We start from the raw sequence: 12,342 nt of genomic DNA on the forward strand, positions 1-12,342 counted from the left end.
GAAGATGTATACATGCAATTGAATCTGTAGATTTTGTTCCAGTTAGAGATGAAGTATAATTGGATTTACCTGTAATCTTATGCACATTTTCTGGGCAATAGTATAATCTTTATTGCCATTGTACTTAAATACAATGAAATTGGTTTTGTTTTGTTTTTAAGTATAATCTATATATATAATAATAAACCATACTAAAGAAATGGCAAGGTGGGATCAAAATGGAGCTTCTGAAATTAGACTCCATTTCATTTCCTTGGCATCGATAGCAATGTTTCCAATTCACATATTTAATACAAGTGTGATACAGTATGTAATTTTGAGTCCATCTCTGCCTGCTGAAACACCACTGAAATTAATACAAATTTAGAAGTTAGAACAAATATGTTCAACAGAGGTTCCAACCTTGGCAATTTTGCTTTGCCAACATGGGGAACTCTTGGAGTTGAAATCTTCTGGTCTCAAAGTTGGACTCCCCTGGTCCAAAGAATATATAGCCTTGCTTCAAACCACTTCAATACTTCTGCCCTTTGTTACCTAGTCAGAGGCCCATTCCACATCCTGTTCCTGTCAATATTGATAACTGCTGTCATATGGCAGCCTTTCTATTTAGTTTTTTGCAGCATCTGTTATGCAAAAATTAACTGGCACCCCGTAGTAGTAATTTGGCTCTCTCTTTTTTGATTTATAATAATCATAACTCTGGAATTAGGAAATAAATTGTAGATTCACTTGACACAACTGCGCAATATAATGATGACCATTCTCAGAACCAGAGAGAATAAACATTAAAATAACATAATAACAGCACATCTACAAGCTTTAGAGACAGACAATACACATAGAATAGGTGATTATTTTTCAGAACTTAAGGCTTCTTTGCACACCTACACTCAGAACTTTTTTTTAATAATTTAAAATTCTGAATTTCATTCCTGAAAGGCTTAGGAGAATTTGATAAAATGGGCAATAAAAAAAATCTAACAAATGACATTAGTATTTTGTCAAAGCTTCCATATCTCAAAGAGTGCAGCATGCTGTGCAAAAAATATTGTTGAAAAACTTGTCATGGAATTTCCACCGAGAGTTGTTTGCAGAAGAGATGTATGAAACTTTCAGAGATAAATGGCAACTTGGTAACTTGTGAAATAAAGGCCATATCTACAATGGAGTCAAGTTGTATGTAAAAGTATTCTTGGCCCCCAATCACAGACTAGAAAATAAGAACAGGGCAGTAATTTGGTAAGAATTTCCAGAATGTGTAATTAGATACATACAGACATACCATAACATATTTATTGGCAAAACAGATTAACAGAGCCAGCAGTAAATTTCTATTGCACTAATCAACTGCACTGAGACTGCAGCTGAGCTCAACATCGCAATATGTATTGGACTCAGGGAAATATGTGACATGGAAATAATGAACACGAATATGGCATCTGATGAGATTTTTCCCCAGAGACCATGGCAACATTGAAATCATACTTTTCTAAAAAATTCAGTTTTCGACTAGGCCGCTGTGAACAGCGGCATTCAGCAGCAATGCCAAGGCTGGGCCTGAAGTAGAAGCCCAGGTATTATTCCCCACCTCACAGCATGTTTCCCAAACCCACAAAAGGCCACCTCAGCCTGTTCCACAAGGTATGTGAGCCTGGGGAATGGTGAAATTTCCCCCCCACACCGCCTCGAGCCCAGCATTCCCCCAATCAGCCACACACCCCTTCCCTTCAGGCAGTGATCTCTTTCTGCCACCTACCTAAAATTGTTCCAGATTGCACACACCCCACTCTCATGTGATTTTCAAAAACTCTAGAGGAGGCTGTGCAAGAGCAAAACCCTCTTGCACAACTTCCAGAGGGATCAGTCCTCAGTCAATTGTCACAACAGCCTCTACAGTCTCCCAGAGTCACAGAAGAATGGGGCATGTTTTCAAAAACAGCTGTTGGCAAACACTGGCGCATCACCTTCGACACACATGCCATAGATTTACTATCCCTGAGATATCACAGATCGACCAATGCTATATTTGTTACCCAGCTGATATCTTACTATAACAAGATCCAGGCCTACCACTACCTTACAGCGTGTTTCCACATCCTTCAAAAAGGTCACCTCACCCTGTTACCCAAGGTATATGAGCCTGGGGCAAAGACGCAATTGTCCCCATGGCCCAGCAGTCCCCATGATCTGCCACACACCCTTACCCATCAGGCAGGGTTCTCTTTCAAGAGTCTCTGCTTCCTATACACAAGGTTTTCATTCTTGAAGCAGCTTTGGAGAATGCTCTGTCTATAGCCTGGGTGTTAGATACTTGCTTCAACTATAGTGGTTTCCACCAAGGTCCTCTGTTCCGACAGGAACAGAGGTTTAATCTCATTGGTCAAAGGGTCTGACAGCTCCCTGTAACAGGGCTGCTGTCAAACTCAACCTTCGCTGGATTCTCACTTGTTGCATTTAATAAAGAGCTGTTACCGTTAGCCTGTGTGTGCCTATCTATTACCCAATCTAACACTGGGCACCCTGCAAAACCCACACAAATGTGCACAGCTCCAGGCAGTTTTCACAGCTTTCACATAAGGATAGGGCATGGTGTCAAAAATAGCTGTTGGTGAACACTTGCATATCATCTTTGACACAGATCAATCATAAGGTGACCAGATGTCCCGATTTCAGTGGGACAATCACGCTTTATAACAATTTGTCCCGTGTCCCAGGCCATTTTTAAAAAGTCCCGATTTTCTGGCTTCATGTTGAAAGCCCAGTGGATTTGCTTAAGAAATCCTAACCGGGGCAAGACAAAAGACACCCTGTCTAATCCCTCTCTGTGTCTCAGTACTCTCAGTACTTTCAGATATTAAAACGTTAAAGCAACAAAATGGACCCCCCGCGTGCCTCTTTTGCCTCATTTTATAAGAAAAAATGACCAAGTACCATAGAGCTCCAGGAAACACTTGGCTAGAGAGGTCGCGAGTGTTACTTCCTGGATTTTCCGGAGTGGGGGGGGCACAGAGGTTGGAGGTCTGCTCGTGTGTGAAAAATGGTGGCAAAGTTTCTTTGAAAAATATTTTCCTGACTAATTTCACCATTTCAATTTGCTCAGTTCTTTGTATTAACATCTACACCATTCTTGGTTGACTTGGAGTGCAAGCCTGCTGTTAAGTGAGCTGGGTTTTTTTCTTTTATTTTTTTAATGTATTTTAAAATAATATTTTATTTATTGTGCATAGGATTTTTTTAAATTCTGTGTGGATTCTTTTTTTAAATTGTCTTAGACTATTTAAAAAAAGATTCTATCCAAAATAAATTGAAGTGAAACCATGTTTAAAAATTCTATGCACAATACTTTGAAATATATTTTGCATAGAAAGAATAGTTTGAAATGTTTTACTTCAATTTATTCTGTGTGGATTCTTTTTTTAAATTGTCTTAGGCTATTTAAAAAAAAGATTCTATCCAAAATACAAAATAACAGCTGCAGTTATTCACTTAAGAACTGTGGCAAGAAAGGTGGTATAATGGGCTTAGTGACCAAAGTTACAATGGCATTGAAAAAAGTGACTGATGACCATTTTTCACACTTAGCGACCATTTTCACACTTAGCGACCATTGCAGCATCCTCATGGTCAGGCGATCAAAATTTTGATGTTTGGCAACAGATTCGTATTTATGATGGTTTCAGTGTCCTGGGGTCATATAATCACCTTTTGACAAAGTCAAATGCGGAAACCAGATTCACTTATGTTACTAACTTATCAACTGCAGTTATTCACTTAAGAACTGTGGCAAGAAAGGTGGTATAGTGACTAAAGTTACAATGGCATTGAAAAAAGTGACTGATGACCATTTTTCACACTTAGCGACCGTTGCAGCATCCTCATGGTCACGTATCAAAATTTTGATGTTTGGCAACAGTTACAATTTATATTTGTAAATTGTAGTTATGTTGAAATTTTAAAAAAATTACAATACTCTTTTTGCATTGTATGAAAAATTTTGTTGCTCCGTATAAAAATTTTAATCCCCCCCCCCCGGTCAAAGGTGTCCCTCTTTACCAATCTGAAAATCTGGTCACCTTAATCAATCAGTTTATCACCATTGATATAACACCGAGACCCAGGAAGCGGACCAAAGATGAACTGATAGCATATTTGTTACAGATGGCATTTCATTATAACCATTCTACACCTAGCAGACTAAAATAAAACACCCTTCACTTCAGTCTCTTTGCTTTAGGGAACAAATTCCCATATGATTACAGGATACAGTGGAAATGGATGAACTTCCTTATTGTATATATGTATGTGAACAAGCTGCAGGCTGTGCATACACCTACTTTCTCTTTAAAAAACCCTAGACTATTACTCCAAAACCTGCTACCATTGATGATGTGTTGACATCAAACTCTTTCTAATTAGCATGGTGCTAGGAGTTCTGGGAGTTAAACATCACTGAGATTGAAACTAAATTCAAATGTATTAATAGCCTGACTCCTATAGGAATCTGCCTTTCAGATATTTATGGAATGAACTTGCTATATTCCATACAGTGTTTCTTCCCAAAAGGCAGGAGGCTTTTATCCAGAGACAATCTTAAAACAAGTGGCTTAATTGCAAACATTTTATGTTATGGGAAAACATAGGAAACCATGAAATTTGGTGAGGAAAACAATATTAAGAACAAGTAAAATGAAAGAATATAGTAAAGACAATAAAGAGCTGGTGTCACACTGAATTTTTTTTTTTACAAAATACCTACTGCATGCAAATAGTCCTCAACTTGCAACAATTCATTTAGTGATGTATGAAGTTACAATGGCACTGAAAAAAAAGTTGATATGATCATTTTTCACACTTATGATCCCATGGTCACACAACCAGAATTTGGACACTTGGTAACTGGCATGTATGTCCGATGGTTGCAATTGTTACAAAATACCTTTTGCGACCTTTGCGAAAATCAACAGGGAAGCCAAATTCACTGTACAACATAGTTACTAACTTAACAACTGCAGTGATGCACTTAAAGGAGGCCGAAAATCAAGGACTATCTATAGTCTGGATCTGTTTTCTGCTACTTAATGGTTGGTTTGGTTGTGTGTATGTTTTTAATACATTTTGTATAAAAGAAATTTAAATAATTATTGATAGTATTAAATTAAATTACATGTTGCTGTAAGAGCAAGTGCAAGGAAGAAGTCAAAATGTCAAGAGATAAACAAACAATGAAAGAAGCTCTGCCCCCTTTTCACACTCATGCACTTTAAAAAGGCTGGGGTTCGGGAAAACAGTTAGTTGCACACTTCATTTGGATCTTTCTTTTATCCACTCGTCCATGGCTTCCCAAGATGTCCCTATCATTCAGCAAAGTCTGTCTTTGCTCCATTTCCTGCAGGTAATTAATTCCACTATAACACTATTTTTTTTATTGCTAGGATATTGTCCCAATATTTAATCAAAATCTGCCAGTTTGCAATTTGTACATTTTATTTCATGTTTGGCTTTCTAAGATGATAGAGAGCAGGTCCTGGCAGTCTTCCATATGACATATATCAGATTTTGAAGACAACTTTCACATGTCCCTGTTTGCGTTAAATCTTTGCTTTGAAGGCTAAACATATCCAGTCCTCCATTCCTTCTTACTATACTTTGTGCCCTGCTCGTCCCAATTGGTGTTCTCTGAATTTGTTTCTTTGTTGAAGACCAGGACTTTCCAATTAGAGTTTATATTTCTTTTGCCTTCTTATTTAAAGTGGGTTTTAATTTGTAATTATGTGCCTTCAGACGTTTGGAGAATCCTTTGCAAAACCGCAAGATGGAAATTCAGCTGAAAGATGAACAATAAATACTAAGAAAAGGACCACACAAGACATTACAAGCCAAAAATATTTATCACTTACTAGGCATAGACTATCATCATTTTTGTCTTCTGCATTTGGGGTTCCAGAAATAGTCATTTGACCCTGTGTAAGAAAACAATGTTAGATTAATTGGAGCCTGGCATGGTCCAGTATGGCTATATTTCTTAGACATTAGCATAGATCATGTTACCTAGTTTGGGTAATAAAATGTCTGCAAGAACATAAGCAAGCTCAGAGAGCACCAAGGACCCCTCACTTCAACTCTGAGCTACAAACATTCTCCTTCGTTGTACATCAGAACTTATATAACCCTAAGATTATGTTTTATATATTATAATATATTTCCAGATCTACAGGCATTACTGACAATTCCAATCAAGAGATCAGAGTTATGGGAAGCTTTTATGAACCTACACAATCTTCTTTAGTAGAATAAATAGAAAGTTAATGTGTTTGGTATAATTAGTACTTCGTTAGCATGCCACTAGGAATTCTGGGAGTTAGACATCATGAGATAGAGACTGAATTTAAATGTATAGTATTAATAGACTGGCACCAGGATCTGCCAACTTATGAGATGAACTTGCTACATTCTATATGTTGTTGCTTCCCTAAAGGCAGTGAGCTATTATCAGGAAATTTTCTTCAAAAGAGTGGCTTCACTCTTTGTGTCACTGTGAAATCAGAGCAACTATGGAATTTGCTGCGGGGTGTGTGTGTGGAATAATTTAAAGAACAAAATGTACAGTAAAGACAATAAAGAGCTGGTGACACACTGATTATTATTTTTTACTAAATGCCTACTCTTCTGGATCTACTTTCTGCTATCTTAATTGTTGGTTTGATTGTGTGAATCTTTTTAATTCAGTGTAATTTTGTATAAGAGACACAACAAGAAGCTTAAGTAACTATTGCTTAATTTGGTAGTATTACCAAATTAAAATACATGTTGCAGCAAGAGCAAGAAAGAATAAATTCTAATTTCTGGGGAATTATAAGCTCATTTTTGGTACAATACAAACTTTTCTAAATGTGCAGTAATAACATATTTGCTACAGCTGGCATTTCCTCATATAATAATCACCCCACACCTGAAAGGATTAAAGAAAGCTTTACCTAATTTTCATTTCAATGGTGAGCGGAACAAATTCCCCCATGATTTTAGGATACAGTGGAAATTGATTAACTTTCTGTGTGTGTGTGTGTGTGTGTGTGTGTGTGTGTGTGTGTGTATGTGTGTGTATGTGTGTACTAGATGTAGGCTGTGCATACCACCAACTTCCATTTAAAACACCCTAGAATATTTCTCCAAAACTTGCTTCATTGTGATGTGTCGACATCAAACTTTCAGAATTTCCAATTAGTGGAGTTCTGGGAGTTAAACATCACTCAGATTGAGACTGGATTTAAATGTATTAATAGGTTGGTTCCTATTGCAACAAAGAGCTGATTTCAGGCTAAATTATTTTTCTTATTAAATGCACACTAAATATTGTTGACTTGCTTTCAACTATTTTAATGGTTGATTTGGTTGTGTGAATGCTTTAAGTGCAATGCAATTTTGTATAAAAGATGCCACAAGAAGTCAAAATAATTATTGCTAACATTAACATTATGTTGGTACTATGAATGATGGAATCTGAACCTAGAGGTGGCTGATTACTGTGTTTGGTAAAATGCTCGTATAATGTCTGCTATTTTCAGCTATTGTAAAACTCTCTTTAGATATTTAAGGTGTCCCTTCATGAACCCTAAGACCTCTGGGCATGATTTCTGTTTCCTTAAGACTGTGGATTTCAACTCCCAAACCCTAACTCTAACCCCAGCTAACATGACTGACCGGGGAATTCTGGGAGTTTAAGTTCACAAGCCTTAAAGTTGCCAAGGTTCTAGTAGGTCTAATGTCTTTTCAGAAGCTTGACAAGTACTTTCATTCCCCCTGCTATGACCTCTACAATATTTTTTTTGTTATGAATTCTATCCTCATATTTCCAACTCTCCCCCATACCAGCTCCTTTCTCTTCCCTTTCTGCCATGCTAGAAAGCAAAAGGGGATAAAATGCTCCAGCATGTAGTAAAATAGATACTTGCTAATGCAATAAAGCCAGACTAATGGCTCCTCAGAAGATTAAGGCAAGTATGATGATTGTTTGGAACAACAGCGCACTTTAGTGTGTTTGTGTATCTTCAACCCAACCCACCTCACTTAGGTTGCTATTGTGAGGAAAATAGGAGGCAGGAGTATTGAATATGTTTGCTTTGAGTTGTATATATGAAAAAGTTGGGATAAAAATTTAATAATAATAGTAATAGGTGCAATCTCAAAACAGCTGGAGCACCACTTGAACTCCATCAGCATTGACAAAAATCACCATCAGTCAATTGGAAAAGGCAGCTTTACTTGGCACAGTTTACAACCTGTGATTAAATACCATGAAACAACATCTGCCGATCCCAGATTCTTAGGAAGTACTTGATAGATTGATAAAAATGCTAAATCCAGTCTAAACATCTGGCTGATTTTGTGATGAACTCTAATAACAGTCTCTGTTGCTATTGAATGAATGTCTTTTCATGTCCTCATAAAGTATTTTTGAGCAGCCATGTTGGCTTTTTCTACCGTGAAGTTTTGAGGTCTTGGATATTGTTTGGAAGGTCTCTTAAGTCAGCCCTTGGCCTAGTACTTGTCAACATTTTTATTAGCAGCTTGGATGAAGAGTTGGGAAGGAAATGTTTATCAGATCTGTAAATAATACAAGATTGGGGCAAGGGGGGATAACTAATACTCGAGAAGACAGAAGCAACATTCAAGAGAATCTTGATAAGTCAGAGAAATGAACCTGAAAGAACAACTTCCTTTTTCACTCAGGAAAAAGAAATCAGATAGAACAGAGGACATTTGGCTTAGTTACAGTAAAAGTGAAAAAGATCTTGGAATTCGAATTGATCAAAAGCTGAATATGACCTGGTCTGACATGCCTGCAAAACAGGCAAGAACAAATTTAGACTATGTGAATAAAAGTGTATTGTCCAAATCACAGAAAGCGATAGTTTCATTTTATTCTGTGATGTTCAAACTACAATTTTGAGCGCTTATCAAAATTTCAAGGGCAACACATTTCATGACTGACCCACTGATAAATTTAGGACTGAAAATCAGAAGACAGAATTAAGCTCCTTGAAGGGTGGGAAATGAACATTTAACTTTAAGAAATGATGGATGGGGATATGAAAGACCTCTTCAAGTATCTGAAGAAGGACACAGAAGAAAGCAATGATCAGCTCTCTTTTCTTGGAGTGTAGGTCAAGAAATAATAGTTGTTGCAACCAGTGGTGGATTCCTATCGGTTCGGCCGAACTGGTAGTGGTTGGCAGCCTGGGTCACTGGAACTGGCAGCAACCCACCCAGGCTTGCCATACTCCCAAACTGGTTCCCCAGGCGACGCCACTGGCAGCGCCATCTTGTTTTTCAGTTCTCCACATGCGCAGAACAATTTTAATTGCATTGTGCATGCATACGCAATGCACATGTGAGCGAACCGGTAGTAGTGCCTGCCGGAACCCACCCCTAGTAGTAACGTATATCAGAATCGGGTAGAATACTCTACCCTCAGCACTTTTATATTGGAGATTTAATTTTTTAAACAACTATGATTAGCCCTTGTGATAATAGTTCAGTTTAATCTATTCTCCACCTGCTGCTAAACTGCTCCTTGTATAATGATATCTGAAAAAGAGTCATGTTCCCTTCACTGTTATATGCACCAAATTATCCCAAGGAACCTCATGACAATTGCCTCTTAGCAGACAAGAAAAGTGTTATCACCCACAACATAACAAAGTTCTGTATAGTTCTATGAATGTGTACAAAATATTGACTATTGCATGTATGTCTGATATTGTCATACTGATTCACTTATCTTGTGTACAAATGAAATACTATTTCCCATTCTTTAGTATCATATTTAAGAATTAGTTTAATACTTTAGACTATTGGAATTCAAAATACATTCATACAAATATTCATTTTTTTCCATTTCTGATGGCTATGTCGATGGGGAGGTGGCTTGGTTTATTTTTCTTTTTTCTTTGCTATATTTAGTTTATATGTGTTTTCTTTTATCTGATCACTAAAATAAATATATTTTCTATGGAATACTTTAATTTGGGTTACTGAACTAAAAAAAGTAGATTCAATTCTTCTTCCAACTGTGTAATTCTATGATCAAAGTAGAAGAAGGTGTAGGCCATGTATCTAGAGAGCTTCAGGATTTAGATAGTCAGCCCAGCTTAATGTCCTATATTGTATGTAGCCTTTTGATAGTGCATGCTACTGTGTTTCCCTGAAAATAAGACAGGGTTTTATTTTCTTTTAACCCCTGAAATAAGAGCTTGACCTTATTTTCAGGAGGTCTTATTATTTTTGAAGTGCAAGAGGCGACGAGTGTGGTCATCTTATGGCTGCTGCTGTGTTGCAATATTTTTGGGGAGGGCTTATTTTCAGGTGAGGGCTTATTTTAGTGCATGCACTCAAAAGCCCAATTGGACTTATTATCAGGGAAACATGGTAATAATGTTATTATTTATGAAAGGAAACAGCAGGATTGTTATTAATTATTTGTGATGGTATTTAGGGAAAAGATAAAACTGGTAGTAATCATGAAGATAGTAACTAAAATATCTGACAGAACCAAAGGAAGAAGTCTGTAACATAATTTAATGCACATAGTTTAAATATCCATTTTTCTCTTTCTAACGACTTCCAAGGTGCCTTCCAACTCTGTTATTCTATTATTCTGTTATTCTCCTTGATCACATTTGGCTCTCATCTAAAACATCTTTTGAAAAAGACATCAAATATGGGAGATTTATCAGTGTTTATTTTGGTTTAAAGACAGTTAAGTCTTTCAAATAAAGGTTCAGTATTGCCACAAGCATTGAAAGATATTCTATGAAAACATTCCTTCCTTCCTTCCTTCCTTCCTTCCTTCCTTCCTTCCTTCCTTCCTTCCTTCTTCACAGGGTCATTGAAAGGAGAAAGCTGTATCCCCAAGCAGTGATACAAGTTATTTTGTGTTACCAATGCTACTTTTTTTAAAAAAAATTCTGGCATAAAGTATTTCTACAATCAAAATCAATATACTGGAGTTTGTTCTGAATTTTTTGGGAGGGGAGTTTCCCCCCTCCAAAATAGAAAACAAGTTGTCTTCCATGAGAAAGTTTTAAAACTGTAAGCAGAATGCCCTGAAAATGGTATTCACTCTCAGAGCACAGGCATCTGCAGTCTAAATTAAATGCTACCATTTCCCATCATTCTACCATTCTCAGTGACAGCATGGTATCTTCACATTCAGACTTTGTTGAATTATTTTTATTCAATAATTGAGAGAGTAAACAAATGCCATGACAAGAAATGGCTACTGGGAAATTATGAGACTAATTAACATCTAAGAGAACTAATCTAGCTTGTAATTTAGATTATGCCATTCATATGTCATAGAATGTTGCAGTATTCCCATTTCCACAGAAAAGAGAAACGTCTCAAGGAATACTTTTGCCTCCTTCCCTTAAATTAATATTTTGTGGGCCTTTGTTTTAAATTTTATTAAACACATCATGACGCAAACACCTGGGTTACATGTTAGCAAAATACAATTTTGTAAAATAGATCATGCATGAGTAACAGACTTTTCTCTTGCAGCAATATTGTTTTGCATTTATCTAGCATTTGGGACGTTCATAGCATTTTATTTTAAATTATGACAATAAATCTTAGCCACAGCCTTATTATTTAATGTATGATCCTTGCACTGGGCCAAACATATGGGTAATTTATAGATGGCAAAGTTAACTTGGTTGCTTAGAGAAAATCACATATTCATATATTAGGGCCTGGAAACTCCTTAATGATTTTTTGCTTGGGAAAAAATGAATTTTTGATTTATGGTTTTGACAATTAGAAAGGGTAACTTATGGAAAAAGGAAATTACAATGTAGCCTTAGAGAGAAAGGGTAAAATATAAATGCATGTGTAGTAAAATAATAATAATAATAATGGTAAGCCACTCTTTAAAATCTTTTCTTTCTCCATTTCCTTTCTTTCTTAGTTGCTATTCTTTATTTTTTGTTTCCTTTCGAATATTTGTATTTATTTTAGCTTGTTAATTTTTTTTAGTAAAATTATATTTAAAAAGATAATTTATGACCTTCTCAGGATGTAGTGAATTCATATGAACACAATCTAAAGCCTAGCCAAAGCCCAAATTGTGTAGCATCAGTTTGCACTGTGTTATTATTTCCATAATTGTAAATATGTGGTAATCTCATTTGAATCAAGACCATTGTACATTGTTAGTGAAAGGATCATCTTTTTTCTTAGATCCTTGGCTTTGGGGTGGGGGGAACTATCCTACCCATAGGAATAGCTTAAAAAACAATTTTAAAAAAGCCCATCCTATGCAATCAGGATGTATTATTTTTTTCT

General features: G+C 36.4%; 1 long non-coding RNA gene across 2 annotated transcripts in view; it reads right to left on the reverse strand.

The window, feature by feature from the left end:
* LOC106538425 (uncharacterized) overlaps positions 1-12,342 on the reverse strand; it is a 61,082-nt gene that overhangs the window by 9,497 nt on the left and 39,243 nt on the right. The window contains exons 5-6 of one of the 2 annotated variants that reach the window (XR_015696734.1): positions 5,898-5,960; positions 5,212-5,824 (exon numbers count right to left, since the gene is read on the reverse strand). This is a non-coding gene — a long non-coding RNA (uncharacterized LOC106538425). Of the gene's footprint in view, positions 1-5,211; positions 5,825-5,897; positions 5,961-12,342 lie in introns of those variants that run through there. The other variant, XR_015696733.1, reaches the window with a different exon arrangement.

The sequence above is a fragment of the Thamnophis sirtalis genome, unplaced genomic scaffold, assembly GCF_051295495.1.
Source record: "Thamnophis sirtalis isolate CommonGarterSnake01/CBP01778 unplaced genomic scaffold, rThaSir2_p1.2 scaffold_5, whole genome shotgun sequence".
In the NCBI taxonomy this organism is placed as follows: domain Eukaryota; kingdom Metazoa; phylum Chordata; class Lepidosauria; order Squamata; family Natricidae; genus Thamnophis; species Thamnophis sirtalis.